Source organism: Arvicola amphibius, chromosome 11 (genome assembly GCF_903992535.2).
Source record: "Arvicola amphibius chromosome 11, mArvAmp1.2, whole genome shotgun sequence".
In the NCBI taxonomy this organism is placed as follows: domain Eukaryota; kingdom Metazoa; phylum Chordata; class Mammalia; order Rodentia; family Cricetidae; genus Arvicola; species Arvicola amphibius.
This window is the reverse complement of record NC_052057.2, coordinates 94,915,373-94,938,384: the sequence shown is the minus strand read 5'-3', so window position 1 is coordinate 94,938,384 and position 23,012 is coordinate 94,915,373. Positions and strand designations below refer to the sequence as shown.

General features: G+C 46.1%; 1 protein-coding gene and 1 pseudogene across 8 annotated transcripts in view; both read left to right on the top strand.

Annotated features, from left to right (window-relative positions):
• Fam219a (family with sequence similarity 219 member A) overlaps nt 1–23,012 on the top strand; it is a 58,184-nt gene that overhangs the window by 23,369 nt on the left and 11,803 nt on the right. The window lies entirely within an intron of this gene.
• On the top strand, nt 503–596 carry LOC119826928 (annotated as a pseudogene).

Below are 23,012 nucleotides of genomic sequence, written 5' to 3'. Positions count from 1 at the left end.
TGAATATGGCTCATCAGGGGAAGGCACTTGCCGCCAACCTTGATGAGTTGAGTTTGACCCCCAGGATTTTACATGGTGAAAGGTGAGAACCAGCTTCCGAAAGTTGTTCTCTGACTTGCACATGGGCACTGTAGCACACTGCCTTCCCCCACAAACAAATGAATATCATTTTAAAACATTTTAATTATTTCAAAATAACTATAGCTATGGGCTGGAGAGATGACTCAGCTGTTAAAGGCTAGGCTCATAACCAAAATATAAGGCTAAAAATATCTCCACCACCATTTTTTTAGTGTATTTGGCTAGAAAAGAAGGCTGCCTTTAACAAGATGAAGATAGCTAAAGGGAAAATGAAGACTATATAGCAGGCTCCAGGCCAAGCTGGGCTACACAGTCCATAAACAAACAAAAACTGAAGAGAAAATAGTTTCCAAAAAGATCTAATCAGCACTTCCAGTGATTCTGAAGTGGGGGACATTCTCCTAGGAAAAGACCATTGACTTTGCAGCAAATTAAGCTGTTTCTCACGGTGTGCAGTGTTTGCAGACACGGCCTCCTTGGGGATGCACACAGCCTAAGGGACCTTGAAGATAATTTTCTGTTGCTAGTCCTGTATCTAGTCCCTTTGCTTTCCCCAGTGCAGGCTTTAGACTGGAGTGCAGATGCCTTTGGGAAGGCCCGGGGCACAGTGCCAGGTCATCATGTCTGTCTTCACCAAACTGTAGAATAAGGAGCATGTGACTGAGGCCCTGCTTCAGGTTTAACCCAGATGACCCTGAAGACATAGTAGCTGAAAAGCAACTTATCCCTGATGACTATGGAGTCACATATATTCTCAGTTGTCATCCTCTAGACAAGTGGCAGGCCCTGCACACCCAAGGGTTCCATTGTTCTGCCCTATACCCTCCCAAATCATGCTCCGTAATAAATTCTCATATCCAGTGGGTGGGAGTGAAAGGGCCCCTGGATTTTTTTTTATGTATACAATATTCTGTCTGCGTGTATGCCTGCAGGCCAGAAGAGGGCACCAGACCCCATTACAGATGGTTGTGAGCCACCATGTGGTTGCTGGGAATTGAACTCAGGACCTTTGGGAGAGCAGGCAATGCTCTTAACTGCTGAGCCATCTCTCCAGCCCCGGGCCCCTGGATTTTTAACCAGGAGCTTGGAACTGGCCCCAAGAGTTATCAGAAGGAGAGATGGCTTACAATGTTCGACTTAAGGAGGACCTGAGTTCATTTCCAAGCACTCACATCAGACACCTCTCAACTGCCTATAACCCCAGCTCCAAGGAGATCCAGTGCCTCTGGCCTCTGGCCTCCACAGGCACCCGAACTCACATGAACATACACACATGTGTATAACTAAAAATAATAAAGGTAAATCTTAAAAAATATGGTGAGAGAAGACAAGAAGAGGTGTGGGGGAGGTGGGTACAGGAGTCAAGGGTGAGAGAAGACAAGGAGAGGTGTGGGGGAGGTGGGTACAGGAGTCAAGGTGCCAGGATGCAGAGTGCAGGAGCACTTGCCCAATCTAAGCAAATAGGGTAGATTTATCCATTTCCTGTGCTGCTTGTGCTTGAGATAGAGAATCATCTGGTTTTGGAATGGGCACTAAACAGCATACAGTGTGATTTCTCTGTGCACATGTGTTTATGTGATTAACACACACCTACCATGCACATGCTTTTTCAACTGCTTACCCTGAGGCACAGACTGTGGGAAACACTCCTCCCCACAATGTTGAGACAGGTGCTATGATGTTCCTCGTGTTTAAGGTGAAAATGGAGAGCCAGAGAGATTAGAAACGTGGTGAAGTTCATGTCAGTGGGACCTCAGAGGTGCAGCTCAATGGCAGAGAACCTGCCTGGCTTCAGCCGCAGCTGTGGAGGAAGCCACACAGATAAGTAAATGGCAGAAGTAGGACTTAATTCAAAACCATTTGTTTTGAGCATTACACTATACTCCTGCTCCTGACGCACACACACAGACCCAGGCTGTGCCAGGATGCTAACAGTGAGTAGCTCTAGACCAGTGGTTTTCAACCTTCCTAATGCTGCAACCCTTTAATACAGTTTGTCATGTTGTGATGACCCCAAACATAAGACTATTCTTGTTGCTATTTCATAAATATAATTTTGCTACTGTTATGAATTGTAATATAAATAACTGCACTTTTTGATGGGCCTAAGCACTGTAAAAGGGTCATTTGACCCCAAAGAGTTTGAGACCCACAGGTTGAGAACCACAACTCTAGATGGTGTGATTAAATGTGATGTTTTTCTACTTTCTTCTTACCTGGACTTTTAAGTGACTATATTCCTTTTGAATTTAGGAAATATATCATGTTATTTAAGATTGGGTAATTCCACCAACTTCCTGTAATATCTAAGACAAGAACAAAACAGGTACAGGGAAAGAATATCTTCTCTGAAATGGCAGAAGGGAGAATTGATGCTGTGTGTGTGTGTGTGTGCGTGTACATATGTTGTGAGAGTGTGCATGTGTTGCGTGCGTGTGTGTTCATGTGTGTGTGCGGTGTGTGTTGTGCATGTGTGTGCATGCATGTGTGTGCACCCATGTGTTAGATGTGCATTGTGTGTGTGATGTCGGCATGTGTGTGTGTGTGTGTGTGTGTGTGTGTGTGTGTGTGTGTGTGTGTTAGTCACAGAGGGGAGAGAGAGGAGAGGAGCTAATGAGTACCACACAAAGAATTTTCTCCCTTCCTTATAGTCACCTTGCCCTTGGACAAGGTTTGTTTGGTCCTGAAGATCCATAGAGACTGGGAACATTTTTTTCACATACACACTAAGATTCTGAATCTCACCCCTTATTAAATCTGGCTAGAGAGTCAAGCTTCTGGCATGAAGCCCAGGCTGGAGCCATGAGTGATTGGAGTCATTCTGGAGCAACTTCAGGCATACAGGCCATGGATGCAAGCAGGCAGCTGGTGTCAGCTGTGGGCAAAGATGAACTGGCGGCATTTAAGGTCACCACTAACAGTAGGCAGGCCTTGTCCAGATCCTCCCACGTTGTTCAGGCGGTGATTCAGAACGCTGGATAGCTCCCAAAGAAGCCCTGCCTCTCCTGGCTAAGCCTGAAGACCCATTTTGTTCATTCATTCATTCATTCATTCATTTAGATTTTTTTTTTTTCTTTTAGAGACAGAACTTCTATGTGTAGTCCTGGCTGTCCTGGAACTCACTCTGCAGACCAGGATGGCCTTGAACTCAGAGATTCACCTGCCTCTGCCTCCCGAGTGGGATACCGACATTATTAAGGCCCTGTGTTTATTCTAATTTGAATAGCCTTTCTCAACATGTCTTTCACTTCAAGGGCCTGGCCTCTTCTCTTTCCAAGACTCTCCCTGTGAGTGCAAAGGCTCTCTCTGCATCAGCACCTTTGCTACCTTCCCCAAACACACATCTAGCCTGATTGAACTCTCCTGAGGTCACCATCTCTCTCAAAGTGAAGTAAGTTTCAGAGACGTCATGCCATTTCCTGGGCTGTCCATGGCCAGGATCTGACACCAAAATTCCTCACGGCTGTAGGACTCTGTGGGAGTATGGGAACAAAGGTTCTCTGTCTCTTAATATCCCTGGTACCCTCCTCTTTAACCAGAGCATGAGAGAGGGACACGAAGAGAGACACCGAGCATGCTTCAGAGTCTGACAGAAGAGTCTTCCATGGCTACCACCTCACTTCAGCCTGGCAGTGAGGACACATCTGATGTAAAGACACTGTGCTAGGGGATGGGCACTGGCGTGAATGGGAGGAGCATATCTAACAAGTAGAAGCAGAAATGAAATGAGTGAGTCTGGGGGCTCCCCGACTGCCTACCCCACTCTAGCCATGCATGTGGCCCAGAGCCCACAGGTGGAACTTTGATTGACCACTCTCATGGGAAGGATCCTCTCCCGTTCTCCTAGTGATACTGAGGGATGTGAGGGCGTGAGAGGGCAGTAGAGTCCCAGCCATTTACAGACCTTGGATTTTCTAGTAGAAAGTTCCTCTGCCTGTCTCTCCCACAGCCAAGTGAATGGGCCAGCAAAGGAGGTAAGAGCATGAATGCACCCGCACTGAGGCCCAGCAAAGATGCTCCTGAGCCATTCCTCTCAACCAGTCATGCTCTGGCCTTGTGCAGACCCTTTCCTCCAGAGACCTTGTTTTCGTCAACACTCACAGGTTCCTAGACCCTTTTGTGAGGGATCTGTTACACCCCACAGTCACTGCCTAACTTATACTTCAACAAATGTACTGGTCGAAGAAACTGCCCAGATGATGGAAATGGTTTTCCCTATGCATGCAGGCTGACTCACACGCCTAGCACAACCAGCCACAGTGGGACAGGAAGGGTAGGGAAAGAGCATTCGCTGTTTACCGAGACGTGAGTGAGCCTGATGGAGTTTAGGCTGGGATGACGAAGGCGGCTCTCACCCCAGCTGAAGTGCTTTCAGATAGCACTCCTGAAGATGGAGCCGCTGGCAGGGCAGTAACTGATGATTGGTAAAAAGAAAATGTCCAGTGCCCTGACCTGAGCTGTTCCTCAGCCTACTCCATCTTGCTTTTGGAAACACCTCATTTCAGTTTCCGAGAGGCTCTTACCATGAGACTGAGCACAGGCTCTCTCAACAAGTATTTATAGAGAAGAAATAAGAGCAGATGAGGGCTTTGCCCAGTCCCAAGAGATTTGTTTGTATTGGGTTTTGTTCAAGAAGAACAATCCTAACTCAGCCAGAGCTCGCTCTCCGTCTGTTCTCAGGGGCAAAGGCACCCCTGTGTTTTCCTTCCTCATGGCGAATGCTCTGTACTCATTGTTTTATTTAGGAACTGTGATTATGTGACCACAAACCTCACTAAATTGAATACAACCCTGAGCATTCAGAAGAAACAGCGCAGGACTCAAAGGAGGGAGCAGCTGGCTGGAAAGAAGGGCCCATGAATTCTAATCCCAGGGCTGCCATCTGGCATTGACCTGGGACAACTCATTTACTCTACCTGGGCCTCTTTTTGGAACTCTGGCCTGGGCCAGAAACCAAGCTGGCCTGGGCTTTCAGGGGGCGAAGAGACCTGTCAGACCTCAGTTGGTGCTGTTCACAGCAAGCTAGAACCCACAGCCGGAGGACAAACTCACTGTCCTGGAGGTTTCTCATGGGTGTCTGCTTAGCTAGCCTTCCTGTCCTGATGCTGAACTCCCAAGAGGTCCTGGGTCTGGCTGATAAGCATGGTTGTAACCCTGGGTTATCCAAAAGCACTGTGAATGGACAGATCAAAGCAGCCCACCTCAGTTTCCCTCCAAGGGCTTTCGGTGGTTTTGTTTTCAAGCTGCTTGTCCATTCCTCTAATACCCAACAAGAATTGAGACTTAAGCTGGTGTGGCTGCACAGTCTGTGATCCCAGAACTTGGGAGGTAGAGACAGGAGGATTGGGTGACATGAAACCCTGCCTCAAGCAAACAAACAGAGCCTTAATTGTTAGCTCCTGAGAGTAAATAATTGTAAATAAATAGCTGAGCTGGACCTTGGTCACCAAAAAAGGTTTCGGCTTATTCAGTTGGTCTGCATGAGAAGTTATCTAGAGCTAAATTGCTACCTTGGCCTTGAACTTTATAAGGACTTTTAATTTTTAAATTTTATGTGTAACAAGTGTTTTATCTGCATGTGTTTCTGTATACCATATACGTGTCTGGTGCCCCAGGAGGCCAGAGTGGGTATTTCCTGGTCCTGGAGTAACAGATAGTTGTGAGCCACCCTGTGGTTGCTGGGAATTGAACTCAGGTCCTCTGAAAAAACAGTCAGTGTTCTTAACCCCTGAGCAATCTCCCCAGCCCCCTTCTGAGGGGTTTAACCAGGCCTGGCCTGCAGATGAGTAAGTGTTTGGGGACTCCTGCTGGGATTATTTTCCAAATTAACTTCCTGGAAAGCAGTTTTTCAGCTCTTAGCTCCAAGAAAAGCCCTAAGAGGATACACAGCCGCAACATTTGTCTGGGTCAGCACTAGTCAAGCCCTAGCTACCAGCCTTTGTCACCTGTCACAAACAGACCCTTGCCTCACCCTGCATTGTCTGCTGTCAGATTATAGCCCACACTTTTCTGTTCCAGGCACTGGGAAGACACTGTGGAGAAAGACACAGTCCCCACCTCCAGGAACATTTATTAAACAAATAAACTGTATGAATAATCACTTAATAACATCTGTTAAGTGCATGAAAATGAGGAGGGGAATTGTGAGTAAATTACAGAAATGTCTAACCTAGCCTGACTTCCATGGGAGCTTCTTAGAGACAACATACCAGTCGAGGCTGAGGACGAAAGATCCAAGAAGAGGAATATGAGGTGGGAGCGGTTGGGGTGGCCCGTCGGGAACAAGACTAGTGACACAGAGTACAGTAAGCCAGGGAAAAATGGTACAAGGGCTGGGGAGCCTGAAGGGAAAGCTGGCTCTGCTCCTTAGCCCCCACCATTCTCAGCCCATCTGAGTCATTCCTTCACTCACGCTGCTGTGTGTGGATCCTGGGGTAGGTGAGCATCTGCTCCAGCGCCAGCACGGCAGACTGTGGAAGAGGGCCTAGTCCTAGCCTGGGAAGCCTTCCAGTGGAGTGGGCTCCATAGCAGCACAGCTGAGGAAGGAAGGAGGTAGACACACCAGGCACTTACCTTCCCTGCAAATCCTCTCTACATGTTTTTTCCATCACTTTGAACCGTTTATGAACACACAACAGAAGCCATTTTGCTGTTTAGACGGCTCCTCTGGGACTTCCGTGACACGCCCACTCCCTCCTGAGGAGGATTGAAAAAAAAAATAAAACATCAGCTTTCAAGAGTCTATACTTGAATTTCAGAAACTAAATTACATTACTACATACGGTGAGACGGCGCCATTGCCTGCTCCTATCTGTGTGCTCCAGGCACCATGAGGCTGATAGCATCAGCCTGTCAAAGCAGCTGGATCCACACAATTTGCAGCCGGCTGGAGCAGGGCCAGAGGGAGTCAGAGTGGGGGTGCAAAACTCTCTCAGAATTCAGAGCACCCCAGAGTCTACTGTGGGCAGGCACCTGGGATTTGGGGTTCTTTCCATAAATTATTGTTTCTTCTGTCTGTAAAGAGAGAAGCTGTCTTAATGGACCTAGATGTAACAAGCTGAAAATTGCTCTCTGAAACGCTGAATCACACAAAAGCACGCATGACAGTGTGCTCAAAAGGTTTCCTCTGGGGTCAAGATGGACGGGTTAAGGAAAGAGTAGAAACTGTAATATGTAAAAGATCAGCTCCTATGGTCTTTTTTAAGATTCTTAAATTTTTATTTTATCTCTATGGATGTTTTACCTGTGTGTATGTCTGTGTACCGTGTACATGCAGTGCCCATCAAGGCCAGAAGAGGACACCAGATCTGGAGTTAGAAATAGTTGTGAGGCACCATATGGATACTGGGAATTGAACCCAGGTCCTCCGGAGAGTGGAGGTGGGGAAAGTCAGCCAGTGCTCTGACCACTCAGCAGTCTCTCCAGCCTGTTTTTGTTGTATTCTTGAGACAGGCTCTCACTCTGTAGCCTAGGCTGCTATCCTCCAGTCTCAGCCTCTCCAATGCCAGGATTCTAGGTACTGGGTACCACACTTATATTTGTATGTTTAAAATCCAAAGTAGTCCCGGAAATAAATATTCTATGCTTCCTTGAAGCCCAGATATGAAGGTCTCATAACCAGAGTTCTCACTGAAACCAGGTTGTAGAGTGGGTAAAGAAAGCACTGTTTCCCTGCCAGGGAACATAGTCTCCTTCCTGATTGTAACCAAGATTTAATTCTACAGAGCAAGCATTCCTCTCATAGCAGAAAGTCTTTAGATTATTGAGTTATTTCAAACGCATCAAATGTCATAATACATTCATTCATCTTGGGAAGTATTTACAGGCCAGTTTTCATAAATAGCAAATACAAGCTGCTCATGTCTAAAACATGATTATTTCCCCAAATGCATTTGCTCTCCAAGGTCAAGGTTTTTGTTTTTTTTTTTTTGGGGGGGGGTTACAAAAGCCCTTTTATAAAGCCATTTTAAAACAAAACAAACCAAAAGGTTTATAAAAGAAAAAGATACAGAAAATAACTTGCTTCATATGTCCCCCCAAAGAGAAAAAAATAAAGGGGACAAAGCCAACATGCTCAACAATAAGGATTCTTTTCCTTTTTTTTCCTTTCTTTTTTTTTTTTAATACAAAATACAAACAAAGGATACACGCACTTAAAATGAAGTTCAGGAGAAGACAGCAGTCCTGGAAATCCTCCAATCAGAGCAAAGCAAGAGTTTCTTTTTGTTTATGTAGATACACACAGACTGAGAGATGTGAAAATGAAGAATCACATTAGACCATCACACGATTCTACCAATGCATGTTGCATCTGTAATTCACAAACATGGTCAACAAAAACATGTTCACTTCAACTTTAATTTAAATTAAAGAAAACTTTAAATAAGTGGTTACATTCAAACTTTAACTTCCTTAGTACCATGCTGCCTATTTCAGCACTGCTAAGGTATTGCAAGAATGCCCAACCCTCTGATGTCTGATCATGTGTCTAGCCACACTGCAACATGAAAAAAAAGGATGCCTGGCTCTCAGCCCACAGCCTAAGATAGGCTAGTTCTCTGACCCTTCCTGCTCAGAACATGAAAGATTAAGGACTAATATCGAGGAAGACTGGGAGTTTTTAGAACTGGCAAATGAAGTCTAATAGATGAATCAAAGCAAACAATTACTGAGATTGTGGCTGCTGCGTAACCTGGCAAGTCATGCCTTGTAGGACTGAAGCATGTATGCTGCAACATGTTCATGGTAAACTATGTAGAGCTCTTCAAGGTCAAGGTTTTGAAAGGAATTCAGCCTCAGTGCCATAGCTCAGGTCTGCCTTCCCTCTCCCTAGTGCCTTCCCATTCACTGTTGAATTCAGTGTCTAGATGAAGAGACAGAAGGGCAAAGACGTACCCCTAGCTTTAGCTGCATGGTCTAAATTTCTCTGGCTATAGTGGGGAAATGTTGCTTACTGAATCCACTACACCTGAAGATGAATTAATAAAGTCATGATTGTTTTTTACATTTGTTTGTTGTTTGTTTTGTGCTTACAGAAGGGTGTTATTGAGGGTTTGAAAAGTAAGAAATTATGATATCCACTTCCCAGAGCACAGGTTCCCAGGCTGAGCCTCCGTGTGGCTGTTTATAATTGCTGAAGCAGGTGTTCCAAGTTCTGGGGAAATTGAGTTACTGTTTCTATCTGTCCTGGCTTCCCAGGCCACTCCTGAAGTCTGTACCGGCTCCCCTGTCCCAAAAACTAGAAGTTCAGATTGTTGCTGGCTGCTTTTTTTTTTTTTTTTTTTTTTTTTGGTTTTTCGAGACAGGGTTTCTCTGCAGCTTTTTTTAGAGCCTGTCCTGGAACTAGCTCTTGTAGACCAGGCTGGCCTCGAACTCACAGAGATCCGCCTGCCTCTGCCTCCCGAGTGCTGGGATTAAAGGTGTGCGCCACCACCGCCCGGCTTGCTGGCTGCTTTTTGATATAGTCTGGAGAGCATGGCCAGAGGTTATCAGGGTACTCTGGGATTTCCAGAATTGAGTCAAATGCCTGCCTGCACCACTTGCTCTCACCTCTAGATTGGCCAGAGCCTACTCAGCATCCCTTGCTTTTACATCACACTTCCTAAGAAACAGCAGAACCTGCCATGGTTGAATGTGCCTTCTAAAAGGCATCGCTCTGTGGGAACCTTGAAGCCTTGCAGGGATCAGATCCATAATTATTGAAAATGAAGTAAAGTTTTCATGAAAATGTCAGCAAGCCTAGAATGGTGTGTCATGATTTCTCTCTCTGGGCATCTTCAGATGACTGGCCCTCCTCTCTACCAGACTCAGCCTGTCATTATGACAACAGCCCTCTGGTCCTGGCTCCTCTCTCTCTGCCATTATTCTTCTCAAAACCCAAGCATCCTTGCCACCACCCTCTCCCTGGTCCCTGCCCCTCTCACCATGGCTCAAGATCTTCTTTTGCCCATTCCTTGTATGTTGATGTTCTAGTGGTTTCTTTCCTCTAGCCCTTCAAATGTTTAAACAAGTACACCCTTCTGCATAGTCATCAAAAACCAACCCGTTTCTGTCTTTCTCTTATCCAGTGGCGTTATAATTCTCTTAGTCGCCCAGGTCAGCAAGGAAACTGGGTATCCTTGCCTAGCTCTTCACCCTCATCCTCACGTCCACCCTCTTTAACCTGTGGACATGCCTGGCTCCGGCTCTTGCACCTCCTTTGATGCTCCTTCTCTAGTCTCTCTGCTCCAGCTCAGTCACCTTGCCGTTTCCTCACCCTGACAGGGCTGAAGGACCCCTTAGCCTCCTTTTCATCCCTTTCAGTGCCCTGTCCTATGCTGCCTCTGCTTTTCTGCCCTGGGCTCATCTTTCTCCATCCCCTATGCCTTCCCCTTGCACACTGTCTCCCACCTCACCCTCATCTTGAGGTAGGGACTGCTTTGGTGGTGGCAATATTTTCTTCCTGTAGAAAATTCACTCAGCAGGAAGTTAGTGATGAAAAGCATCCACTGTCATCTTCTAAGAAGGGCCTCAGAGGCCAGCTGAGCGTAAAAGACCTGATTGGACTAGGTGCCAGCCTTCTAGGCGACTGCTTTGGAAGACAAGTCCCACTGCCCTGTAAGTTCTGGCATGGCATTAATCGTGTAATCTTATCTGATTTCTCTGGAGGCAAAACTGAGGTATGAAAAAATTGACAAATTAGGTTCAAATCATCTTCTAGGCATGACTATGAGTGCTTAATGCAACCTGGACTGTCACTCTTAAAATGGGTATGGTTGGTCTTACTCGGTTCAGGGGTAGGGGGTTACATGAAATACAGGTACAGATACAGCACCATGGCTATACATATAGCCATAATCTCTGTGAGTTCAAAGCCAGCCTGGTCTATAAGAGCTAGTTTGGGCTACAGGAATCTTTGCAAAACTGTCTGGGGACATTGGGAAACCTGACCTAGAGCGCTTCCATTCAAAAGCATAACCCTGTACTTACATTACCATCCCCTGGGATCTGGGATGAAATGTGGACCCTGGGCGGCATAGTTACTGAACCAGGCTCTGCACCTCACTAATTCCCAGGTGATCTGTGCACATATTCATGTTGCTGGCCTAGGATAACAGGGACGTGGACTGCACCGGGTGCCACACCTATCTAGAAGAGACGAATTCTGCACAGGTGGGTGGGACTGTGGTAGAGGAATGCAGCCAGGACAGAGGCATCCTCTGAGGTGTGTGTTACCTGTACAGAGGCTTAGGGATTGCACACATTATTTTTCTTTCAAGAGTCTTTCCCTGTGGGTGCTGTGGGCATGAGGTTGCACCCCTGAATTATTCAGTCAGGGTCACATCAGCCAGGAAGTGATGGGTGAGCCAGAATAGGCGACAATCCACCTTGAGTCTGAGAAGACCCTTTAGCAGAGACCCCACGACAATCTACTTGGGCATTTGATTATTTTCCTTGAGAGCTGCATAACTAGCCACTAATTGTGTAACCCTGGCTGTCCTAGAACTAGCCCTGTAGACCAGGCTGGCCTTAAACTCACAGAGATCCCCCTGCCTTTGCCTCCCTAGTGCTGGGATTAAAGGTGTGCACCACCATGCCTGACTCTCACCCCTGACTCTCAGAGGTAGCATGTCCAAGGCCCTGCATTTGATTCCCAGCACCACCAAACAGGATAGCAGAGAGGGGAGCAAAGGAGGAGAGAAAAGAGTGAACAGAAAGAAGTGAATGAGCCAATAAATCATCTTCATGGAAAAAACCAGGGCCCAGTCTCATCGCCCCAGCAGACAGCATGTCCTACCCATTGCTGTTGTTCAGGAAATATCACATTCTTAAGGACGGAAGAAGAAAAAGGAGGAGGAGGAAGAGGAAAAGAAAAAATAATAATAGTAATGGTAATAATAATAGTAATAACAGAGCATTTGGCCAGAGTTAAGCTTTAGAGCTGTAAGTTGGCTTTATGAGTAAAAGATGGAATCTATGTGGCAGGTGTAATGAGCATTAGAAAGTTAGAACAGGCATAACGGAAGCAAGGACAGGGATAGGAGGTATGGTATGAGACTCCATTGATACCATCCTTCCAACTTTACTGTCCATCGCGGACAAGCAGTTCCTTATTCTTCCGCTGCTACAGGAAGGGACAAGTGCGGCTGCTCTGGGCAGGCATCCCATGGATTCTATCAGACTATTATTTTTAGTCCTTGAGTCAGAACAAGATTCGTGAACCAGAACAGGCTAGGCTCAGTTCTTAAGTAACTGGACCATCTGAAGCAAGATGGCACATGCCTATAATCTTAGCACCCATGATGCAGAGGCAGGAGGATAACTAAGAGTCCAAGGACAAGTCTTACACAGTAAGACACTGTTGAGGAGGAGGAAGAGAATAAAAGAAAGGTTAGTCAACAACAACAACAAATCCCCTTTAGTGTTTTGGGATTTAGCTCAGAGTTAGAATGCTGTGCTTGCCTAGCAAGTGTAAGGCCCTGGATTCTGTCCTCAACTCTGGGAAAGAAAGAAAGAGAAAGAGAAAAAATAATCCCCTTTAGTGAAATTTAGGGCCAAGGTCCAGGTGAGGATCCTCAAGTGACTCTGCCCAGGCACCCCAGTGTCTGCTGACATTTCTCTTGCTCTAGCTTCACTACCTCCTGCCCATGACCAAGTCCAAACCCCTGCCCATCTGCCAGTTCTGGGTAGTGTCTTTTGTGTGTACCTCTTGCTTTACCTTGAAGAACCAGAATCCACATCCTGGAAGAAAATGGGTCTCATCTCCAAAGCCCAAGTCCCCTCCAGCTCTCCTGCACTTAGAATCATTTCTCTTCTATGAAAAGCTTCATTCCCCAGAAATCTGTGTTGATTGAATCTGAATTTTAAAGAGTGGGTGGACTACTTTTACTTTACTGCCCACCCTGACATCATCATCTGCTGCCTAGGACCTGGTGGTGATTTGTGTGTGTGTGTGTGTGTGTGTGTGTGTGTACACGCACACACATGTGCATATGTTTAAGTATACATAGCATAGCATTTACCATTTTAACCCATTGTTGATCTCTTTTAAAGGAACTTTGTGTCTATACTTCTTTAATTAAGTGAGGTGACCTTTCTCTAAAGAGGTTGAAATGAGGTGGGTGGGAATAAATGGTATTCAAAGACCTTGTAGATCACAGGAGAGCATAAACTGGTCCAGGGCAAGAAAGGAGCCTCCTTAATACATGGGTAGGGCTGAAGATCAGGGCCAAGCCAAACCAGGCTTCCCTGAAGGAGCCAAGAGCTCTGAGCTCCTGGCGCTTACCTTCTGGTTTTTATACCCAGATTTCCCCAGACCAAAGCTGCTGAACTCAAGCAGCTGTTCCATCTCCCAAACAAGGACTCCTGGTTCCAGGTTTCTGGAGAGTGTTGCATGATTTTCTTTCCTGGGGAGACACAAATGTCTATACACCCCAGCTAGAGAAGTCACTGACATACCAACGTCCAACTTGGTGAGCCAGAGCCTTTACTGGGATCCCAAGGGTGAGTCCCAGGTAGCTGCACCACTAAAGCATCCTATCCCAGTCACTTGTTTCCTTGTAGACTGGCAATTGGAATCTTGGGGTGAGATGGCGTTGGGAAGGTATGATGAGCATCATACCTCCCTTCTCCCTCCATGAGAGCGTTACTAAACTCCCTCCACTCCTGTGGGTCTTAAGATCACACAGATGCTCTGAGAGCGTGGTGCTTATGCCCAAGCTGGAGGAAACAGCTTCACTCCGGCAGGAGAGAGTGAGTATCTGGAAATTGATCTGAAAATGTACAGCCTAACTATGAAGAACAGGATGCTAGATCTTTCAAATACACTGACTGGCTGAGGAGGCGGCTCAGCAGGTAAAGTGCTTGTTACACAGGCATGAGATCCGGAGTTTGCATCTCCAGCACCCACATGAATGACAGGCAGGCCTGTAATGCCATTACTGGGGAGGTGGAAAGGAGCAACTCCCAGAAAAATCTGGCCACCTAAACTAGCCAAATTGGTGAGCTGTAGGTTTAGCCAAAGACCCTTCCTCAATGTAGGAGGTGAAAAGTGGTTACCCAATATCAGCTTCTAGCCTCCACATGTGTATGTACCCACACCTACACACATATGTGTGCCCCCACACATACATCCATGCATGGAAAACATACACACAAAAATAAATAAATAAAAGTAAGCCCCTGGCCCCAGACTTTGCATTTCTTTCAAGTATCCACCCTAGAGCTGAAAACTAATAGGTGAAAGACCTGAGCATGGTCGTGCATGGCTGTAATTCAAGTACTTGGTAGCATCTGAAGTTCAAGTCCATTCTTAACTGCACAGTGAGTTTGAGACCAGCATGGGCTGCATGGCATCTGTCTCAAAAAAAAAAAAAAAAAAAAAAAGAAAAAAAAGAAAGAAAAGAAGAAAAGGAGAGAAAAAAAAAGAAAGAAAGAAAGAAAGAAAGAAAGAAAGAAGAAAGGAAGGAAGGAAGGAAGGAAGAAAGAAAGAAAGAAAGAAAGAAAGAAAGAAAGAAAGGGACTAGAGAAATGGCTCAGTGGTTAAGAGCAATGGCTGCTCTTCCAGAGGACCAAGGTCTAGTTCCCAGCACCCACACAGCTGCTCACAATCCTCCGTTATTCTAGTTCCAGGGGATATGTTGTCTTCTTCTGGCCTCTCTGGGAACCAGACATACATGTGGTACACAGACACTCATGCAGGTAAAATATCCATACACATAATTTTAAGTTTAAAAAAAGAAAAGAAGAGAAGGGAAAGGGAAAGTGTGGCAGACAAGAAGACTCAGTGGGTAAAGGTGCTTGTGCATGAACTGTGACATGACTTTCATCCTCAGAACCCACATAAAGGTGAAAAGAGAGAAGCAATTCCACAAAGTTGTCTTCTGACTTCCGTGTATGTGCAATCACACGTCACACATGCACATACACAATACTTGTTGTAATGTTAACATAGGAACTGCCATACAAGCTTCAATAACTTCCAGTTCAGCCTGCTTAGTTATCCTAGCCCTAGTCTGAAAGCAAAGGAGACGCTTTGTGAGGTTGCCCCCCTGGCTCTGCCATCTCCATGGTTCCCATAGCTGGTGTTCTGACACCAATAGGCGTAAGTGTTATGATTAGCTACCAGGCAATACTGGTGATCCACTTAGGCCTCCCCAAACTGCAGTGTGACAGACCTGTCCCTCCTTTGTTCCCCACTAGTAGCCTCAGGAATATTTTGTCTGGCAGGTGATCCCCAGGGGAAGTTCTGTTCTTTGAAAGAAGATTTCCCAGAGGGAAGAAGGAAAATGAGAGCTGAAGCTCTCGGAAGATGATGGATAGGTTTGGTGGCCTGGAATTCCCTGGCACACAGTGTGAAATAAAATATTAAAAAGCAACCATATTCTCACTCATGACTAGGAGCATTGTAAATTGGAACAATCCTTTGGGAAAATGGTTTGATATACATTCATGCTTTTGATTTTGTAATTTTACTTTATTTATGAAATGGTTCCAAATGCATCATTTGCAACAGTGAAAAATTGCAAACATCCTAAATGTCAGCCCAAAGGATTACAAAGTTATTGTCCCTCTCCCTGTGGATACATATGCAGCCATTTAACAGATAGCAACAAAAACAATTCTAGAGTATGGAGAATTAATTGTGTGTGTGTGTGCTGTATGTGTACACATATGTATACATGTGTGCATGACCGAACATGTGGATGTTGGAGGTTGATGTTAGGTGTCTTCTGTCAATAATTACCATATTTTTTGAGACAGGGTCCACTCTCACTGAACCTGGAGCTCACTGTTTGACCAGAAAACCCCCAGAACCCCTCTTCCCTTCCCAGGACTCAGTTACAGGATGTGCCACATACCTTGCTTTTCATATGGGTACTGGGGATCCAACCTTAGGTCCTCATACCTGCACAGCAAGAACTTCACCCACGGACCATCTCTCCAGCCCTCTGATACTAATTGTTTAAAATGCCAAATGGGCCAGGCATAGCAATACATGCCAGTAATCCCAGCATACTGTAGGAAGACATAGGTGGATCATGGGTTTGAGGCCAGCCTGGGCTACAACTCAGGCTAGTCTAAGCTACATAGCAATAGCCTGTCTCAAAAAACCAATAATCAAAATAAAATAAAATACAGAATAGGCATGGCACAGTGCTGCTGCTGGAAACTGAGGTAGAGGCCCGAGTTTAGTGCCAGCCTGTCTCAATAAAACAATAGTAACAATGGCAATCAGAATAGAACATACCATGTGCTTTTTTTTTAGGTTTTTTTAATGTGTATTGCATGCCCATGCATGTGCCTTTACAGGTTGGAAGAGGGTGTTGGATCCAGAGGAGCTGGAGTTACAGACATTAGTGAGCCACCAATGAATGTGGGTGCTTGTAGTGAGGAGCTGTGGGCCGGCTTCCCGCCGCCCCACTCCCGGCCGCCTGCTAGCTTATGCCCCAGAAATAACAACACACAAACTGTATTATTTTAAACACTGCCTGGCCCATTATTTTCAGCCTCTTACTCACATCTTGATTAACCCATATCTAATAATCTTTGTAGCACCACGAAGTGGTGCCTTACCGTTTAGTTTCTAGCATACATCCATCTTGGGCTGGAGCTTCATCACATCTCTCTCCCTGAGCAGAGGCACGGCAGTCTGCCCCAGAGAGGAGAGGCGGGGCAACTGACTAAGCCATCTACCTCACTTCCTTCTTCCTGTTCTGTCTACTCCACCCACCTAAGGGCTGGCCAAGGCAGTTTCTTTATTAAAACAGAAGACCCTCCCACATCAGGTGCTGGGAACCAAACTCTGGTCTTCTGCAAGAAGAACAAACATGCTTAACCACTGAGCAATCCAGCCCATCTTGTTTCCCTTTAAATGTGCTATGCATGTGTATTAGTTTGTGCTTTTTGGTTATAGAAACAAAATTCAACTGAAGTTAGTTTACCCAGAACGAGAGACCAGTCTATAAAGACAGTAGAATTTCTTTAGGGCTTTCTTTTTCCTCCTTCTATTTGTGGTATTGGGAGTTGAACCCAGGATTTTGGGCCTGCTAAGTGCTCTACCACAAAGCAATAGCCTTCACCCCAACATTATGGTTCTGCCATGAAGTGCTCAAGGGCAAGGCAGCTGTGGGTCCAGAGCCTGGCCTGGGAGCCCTTTCAGTCCCCCCTTCACACGGGCTTTGCTGTATGTCCTTGTCCACAGGCATTCTCGATTAATCGCACTTCACAGTTCTCAAGGAAACTGGCTGGCTCTGTCTGATCCAAGCGTATATCCAGAGAGGTGGGACTACACAGAAGCAGCCTATCCCGTGCCCTCTTCCAGCTTGAAAAGAAGAGGAAACTCCAGAGAGCTACCAGCTGTAGTGTACACAAAACACCAGTATGCTAGACTGGTAATAGATATTGTCTCAAAGTGGTGGGATAAATGCAGTTTTTAAAAACTAAGCATTGAAGCCTAGAGATTAAAAGGCACTGGCTACTCTTCTAGAGGACCAGGTTTGATTCCCAGAACCCACATGGTGACTCAGCAACTGTCTATAACTCCGATCCTAGGGAATCCAACACTTTCTTCTGGCTTCTGCAGACATCAGGCACAAATGTGGTTCACAGACTCGGGTACAGACCAGACATCCATGCCCACAAAAGGAAAGAAGGAAGGAAGGAAAAGTTTAAATTCACATTAATTACTTTATAGGAGGAAACTGCTTTGGACTTGCCGCAGCTACCCACAGGTGCATTAGGCTTGGGGTCAGCATCCATTTTGATGCTCCAAATGACAGATACCGTAAATGCCTAAGCCTACAAGATGGCTCAGCTAGGACAGGTACTTGCTGGTACCAAGATGGATGACCTGAGTTCAATCCCTGGGACCCATAAGGAAGGAGCTGACTCATGCAAGCCATCTTCTGACCTGAGCATGCTGGCGCATACACACGCGCGCGCGCGCGCGCGCGCGCGCGCGCGCGTGCGTGCGTGCGTGCGTGCGTGCGTGTGTGTGTGTGTGTGTGTATTTTAAAGTATTTCTTAAAGATACCAAGGTTTACTGGTGCTTGTATTTGGTAGTGGACTAGGAAGTTGAAAGAGACAGTGTGTATAGTGGCACATGCCTGTAGTCTCAGTACTTGGAAGGCTGAGGCAGGGTGATTATTATGTATTTGAAACCAGGTTGGGATACACAACAATACCAAGAAATACCAAGTTAGAACTACCCAGGTGTTTTTTGAGAACCTGTCTCAAAAATATAAAATTAAATTAAAAGCTGGGCATAATCCCTATACTCAGAAGGATCTCTGAGTTTGAGGCCAGTCTGGTTTACAGAGATAGTTCCAGGTCAGGCTCCAAAGCTACACAGAGAAACCCTGTCTCAAAAACAAAACAAAAAAAGCCCACTTCTTACTTCCATGACCAGCATGAGTTCCTAGATCTCAGATCTAACATGAGAATCCTTTGTTAATGCCTATGAGCATGCATATATGTGTGTGTGATGAATGTATGTGTGTCCTTACCCCCAGGTGCTCTGCTCATGTGTAGTATGGACTTCTTTCTGCGTTCCCCTTCCAGTGTGTAACCCACAACTGAAGAGCATGGACAATGTATTAATTTTGTTTGAATTGAGTGTTTTATTAGAGGAAAAACTCAGGAGTCTGGAGACTGAAATTAGTAAGAGAATCCTCCATTAGCTAGGGACTCTCTGCCCTCACCCCAGACTCAGGCTTTATAAGCCTCCAGCCTTTCTGTTCCCCTTATCTTTGTAAGAGCCCCCAACATTAGAAATCATCTTGTGTTTCCCTGGTTTCTCATCCATCTCTTCTTCAGAGACTGTAACCCACGAAAAGTCTTTTCCTATAAATGGGATCCCTAAAGTCCTTCCTATGTCCCAGAAAGATAGAAGTCCCAGCCAGTTGCTTAGCTCTGGAGGGAAGATGGGAGACAAAAACAAGAAAAGGCATCTCCCTAGCGGTGGACACCCAGTGAAGCTAATGTGTTTTTGCTAGCTCTCCCGCCTAACATATCTTAATATTTCTAATTCTGCCCACTGCCAAGGGTTGTCTGAGTGGACAGGTGTGTAGACCTGAACAAGAGTGCTGAAGCCACAGGTGACTGTTGAACTTCTCTCTGGACAAATTGTGACAGTCACTGAGCTGGTCATCTCCCATCAATACACCTCCTTATCAGAGAGTGACCTGAGCCGGGGCCTCCCCTGATTTTCTATTTTTTATCAGCATTATCTTTGCTGACCCCAACGTCCTGATAGTTTGTCTTTCTTCCTTTCTGATGTCACCCAGAGATATATGACTCTATTTCAGAGGTAACCATTTAGCATTCCCAACTAAGAACCTCCTTCTCCAGCCCCCTCTAACACTGTGCTGTGAAGAAAAGTCAGATGATGTTGCTATGTGCATCTCACTTCACTCTTCATTCAAAGTCCATTTCAGTTCCCTTCCTCCTGAGAACTGCTGCTTGGAAATGAAGACAGAGGTTACGTTCCCCCGTGGGGAAAATGAAATTGAATACTTCCTCTACCTGAACTAACCATGCTCAGTTCACAAAACAGAAGCAGCATTGTTCAGCACCTCGGAGAGCGCCTTCCATCCCCGAGGCTGGCTAGCACTGCTCAAGCAGACCTCCTTTCTGACCAGCCACCAGCATCCTCTTGGTGCTCGCCTCTCCTGTACCCAGCAAGGCCTTTGGAATGAACTTCCTCAACTTTCCACTGACCTTTCTGACCCAATTGTCTGCATCCCTCCACGTTAGCACTTCCTTGGCCTTTCTGTAAAGAGCTTCTCTCTTCTGGTCTGGCTCTGTCTACTCCAGACTCCTCACTATGCCCCATTACAACCTCTATTTAGATACCTAACTCTTTCCTTTTAGTGTGTCCCCAGCCCTAGAGAAGTCCTACAACTTTGATGTTTCCTATGGCTGTCATCCATTCCTGTCTCTTCCTTCTCCCGTGCAGCTCCTTGAAATATCTTCTTCCCACTGCCTCCACTTCCCTGTTTCCTCCCTTGTAACATGATCTCTGCTCCTGTTCTTCAGCTGAAACTGTGTCCAGGGGTGCCAGGACATCCTTGTTTCTAAATTTCATCTTTATCTTGTGGACCAAGCTTCTCTTTGGGGCACTTGAAACTTTACAGCTCCCCACTGTATTCCTGTCTCATCCCGCTGCTCCAACCCAGTCTCTTCCACATGTTCCTGAAGTTGTCTGCTCCTTGAGGCTTCATCCTGAGTTCTTAGCTTTTCCATTCTGTCCATTCTCTCTAGGAAGATTTATCCTTCCCTAAGCCTCAGTCATGACCAGCCTTTCTCCACAGTTCCCAAACCCCAAATCCTACTGACTAGTGATTTGTTTCCCAAAAGATATACTCAAACACAATGTATCTCCAAATGAGCTAACCTGGTTTTCCAGGCACCTGGCAGTGCCTTCCCTCTCCTGCATTTCTGAGTAATTAGTGTTTTTTCTACATACTCCAGATAAAAAAACTAGAGGCATATAGACACTTTCTCATACACACTGGGCTTCAGAGTATTGTTATGTCTTCTGCTTCTTAGTTTAGGCTCTTCTGCCTTTCCTTTGCACAAATCGTCTTACCTCCATCCTCATTCCCTCACCTCATGTCTCCCACACAGCTGCTATAAAGGGTTCTTTATGTCAGGTATGTTCATGTTCAAGTAAGCTCCTATGCTTAAGTTTTGTTTTTCCCATTATCTTCTAAGAAAAAAATCCAACTCAAGACCCACCTTCCACTGCGATCTGAGCCCCCGTCCTCACTTCTGCCCTCTAGGGTTCAGCTGTCGCAGACATGGCTGTTCCTGAAAAGTGTCTTGCCAGCTGCAGGCTCTGAACTTCCGCAAATATTCCTAAATGTTCTTCCCAGGAACTGCCAAGCTGCTATTTTGATGTCACTCCCATTTCGCCCTTTGTCCTGTTCCTTGCCTGTTTGAGGCAAGGTCTCTGTTGTCCTGGTTGGCCTGGAATGCCCTGTGTAGACAAGACTGCCCTGGAGCTCATAGATATCAGCCTGCTCTGCCTCCATAGTGCTGGGGTTAAAGGTGTAGCCTTTAACCACACCCAAACCTACTTTTTATGCTCATTTTCCCTTGATTGGTAATTATCAGACACTTGAAGATGGGCCTGTTTTCTGTTTATCTTTCTGATGCTTGCAGAGTTGTTATGAATAGGAAAATATAGCTTGGTAAGAGAAGACAGAGGCCCCCTACTCAGGCCTTCCCCGACCCTGTGAAGTCAGTCCTCCCCACGGAAGGCTCCACATATAAGCCACATCTCAACTGTGCGGTGCCAGAGCTTTGGCCGTGGGCTGCTGGACACTCTCAGAGCACTCTGAGCTTCTACAGATAACATCTTTATGTTAATGCAGGTGTGGTGCTCAGCATTTACTGCAGTGAGTGATAAATCCTCACACGCGTCTTGGATGTACATATTAATATCCATCTCAATTTAGAATTGAAGAAACCAAATTATACCACTAGTAAATGGCTGAGCTGGGATCTAAGCCCAGGGGCAGTGCCTCCAGAGTCTTGTTTTGTATGTATGTGTGTGTGGTGTGTGTGTGTGTGTGTGTGTGTGTGTGTGTGTGAGAGAGAGAGAGAGAGAGAGAGAGAGAGAGAGAGAGAGAGAGAGAGAGAGAACATATATGCTATAGTATTCATGTGGAAGTCAGAGGACAACTTTTGGGAGATGGTTCTCTCCTTCCACTGTGGGCTCCAGGATTTGAACTCAGGTTGTCGGAATTTCTTGGCTAGCACTTTCCTGCTAAACCATCTCACTAGCCCCACAGCCTCTACCTTTTGCCACCTCAATCTCTGTGGCACTTTGTGTGACAAAGGGTGGGATTGGGTGGGTCGTCTTCCCTTCATCAGATATCACCTTGGCACTGAGAGTGCAGTCACAGCACCCAAGCCTTTTCCCGGTGGAGGAGAGGTAGAGCGTGAATATCCAGGAGGTAGCCACACTGTCTACTGGGTGCTTGTGAGTTTCAGGGGCTCATGAACCTGCACGAAAAACTACAGCACAGGTCTCTTGTGCTTTTTTTTTCCATCCAGAGTTCTTCCAGAGCAGGCTGTAGATGATCATCCAGGACTGCACTCCTCCTGCCCCCTCTCCAGGTCCTTCCCTCTTACCTATGAGCCTTCAAGACAGAGTTTCTTCCTTCGTGCCCACTGTTTGCTCGTCCACATCTATTCAGCTCACCATAGGTCTCTTGGATCGCAGTATACATTTTTATTTGCTGTGCTACCCCAGCCGTGACGAACCCAGGCGGCTGAGAGCCTTGAAGAGTTAGTACAGCCCCAGAGAGGTGATGCACATGTGGAGGCTTGCATGCAGGCCGACGTGTGGGCACAGGAGGCACAGCCTCCCAGAGGGCCGTCTTTGTTCTCGGTCTCGATCAGTCTCTCCTTTTGAGCAAGGTCGTTGGTTCCCTCAGCTCCTCTGAGGACCCAGGTGTCCTTTATTTGCTCATTTATTGTGGGGTGGATCTGCCTGATGTGGATGCTAGCAGCTGAACTCGGGTCCTCTAGAACAGCTGTGCTCTTAATACTGCGCCACCTCCCCAGCCCAGTTTTTTTGTTTGTTTCATTTTTTTTGGCTTTGGTTTGGATTTTTGTTTTGTTTATTTGTTTGTTTTTTTTGAGACAAGGTTTCTGTGTGTCCCTGCCTGTTCTGAAACTTGCTTTGTAGATCAGGCTGCCTGGTCTCGACTCAGAAATCTGCCTGCCTCTGCCTCCTGAGTGCTGGGATTAAAGGAGCACGCTACCATGTCCAGCTCATTTTTCCTTATTTTAAGAAACAAAGAATTGATAGAGGGTGGGTGGGGAGATGGCTCATGGGCAAAATGTTTGCTGTGCCAGCAGATGTACCTGAGTTCAAACCCCAGCACCCATGTAAGAGCTGGACGTGACCGTGTGTTCCTGTAACCCCAGCACCCATGTAA